We start from the raw sequence: 1,759 nt of genomic DNA, 5'->3' as shown, positions 1-1,759 counted from the left end.
GTATTGCCTAAATCTCTGGATGTTCCAGTATGTGCATAAACAAGCCACAGTTAGTCCAGAATGCATCTGCTAGAATCCTTACTATAACCAGAAGATATGACCACATCAGCCCTATTTTATTCACACAGCATTTGCTCCAAATCAATGCAGTGCAATCAAACCCCTATTTAAATAAGAATTTCCTCTCTTAGCACTGACTATGTATGTAAATCCTTTGAACAGTTATCAAACCCCTGATTAAAAAAACTGACCATGACCCCTGTCAGCTTTCCAAATATAGGAAAATATCAAATGTCCTCTTTAAACACTAACCGGTGTCACCCTTGGTTCCCTTTTGAATCCGGTTCCTCTCAAGTTGTCTTTCGCATGTCATCTCAGAGTTTTTCCTCATCACCATCACCTCTGACTTGCTCATTAGAGATAAATTTAAATCTGTATCTGGATTTCTGTAAAACTACTTTGTGACAATGTCCATTGTTGAAAGCACTACACAAATAAAACTGAATTGAATTGACGGATAGGTCCAATCACATTTGATATGCAAATGACCAGAGAGTGAGATGGGAATCCAGAACAATGATAGAACCTAGGCTAGTAGGAGGACTGGGGGAACGTGCCAAAATTTGCTTATTCATACACATTAATGCATATTCATGTAATTCATAAAGGTGTAGAGATTTTTTTTTGCCATTTATGGTAATTTCTTTGGTGTTATTATTCTCTACAGATTATTGTATGGTTATAGAGATTTTGAAGTTTTAGCTGAACATTTCACACCCTCTTTCTGAATAAAGTCCCTTTCTCTGTTGAACTCTCACCTCAGACAGAAACAGCAGCATTTAACCACCATGACGCATTCAGCTCACCTGCAGCTGCAGTAAACGCTCAGCCTTTTCTCCACACGACAGGAAATAGGAGATGGCCCTGAGTAATAAACACACCAGACACTCTTGCTGTGTGTGATAGTGAGATGAGAGCAAATTAGGGGCGGTGACATTTAATTTGCCTCTTTTGGCGACATTCCTCTCAGCACTCATAAAGAACCGCAATTAGGAGAGATGAAGTGCCAGGAGCTGCTTTACATCTCCACCTGTCATTCACTTCCCAATCATCTACAGGTCATGCAGCAGAATACGGAGTGGTGTGGAGGCAGAGCTGTGATTAACGCCACATTAAAGACAAGATGAAATTTCACATTTTTCATTCACTGTTCATCCAAAGGCAGCTCCCATCACTTTAAGACATGAAAGGAATCTTAATTATTTTATTATTATATCTTACACGGACAGAGGGCAAATATGCCGTTTTTAATTCCAATATCACAGAATTCTCGAATCAGAGGAGTGTATAAGGTCAGCTCTGACAGTAGTGCAGCTGCAAATCACAGGTTTATATTAATGTGCTCGTTCTAATACATTATCATTTCTATAGTAACAGCTCATTCACTGCGATGTGTACAAAAGACGGTCCACATGAATAGATTTTTTAAAAAATCTTTGATATGGTGAAGTTTTCTGTAAGGAGAGTTCATTCACATTTATGTAAGGAGTCTCCAGTGTCAGTTCTTTGTAACAGTCAGAAGTAAAACTGTAAATTTTCCACAAAAGTTTTCAAACATCTTCGAGATTTTGCTTTGTGGTTTCTCGTTTTGTGTGTGTGTGTGTTTTTTTGTGCTATTCTTCTCAGAAAATAAAGAGAGGCTGGTGAGGGAACAACTGTTTATAGCTGCTATAATGTAAGTAAAATCTTGAATTTTGAA

This window comes from Ictalurus punctatus, chromosome 2 (assembly GCF_001660625.3).
Source record: "Ictalurus punctatus breed USDA103 chromosome 2, Coco_2.0, whole genome shotgun sequence".
In the NCBI taxonomy this organism is placed as follows: Eukaryota; Metazoa; Chordata; class Actinopteri; order Siluriformes; family Ictaluridae; genus Ictalurus; species Ictalurus punctatus.
This window is presented reverse-complemented; position numbering follows the sequence as displayed.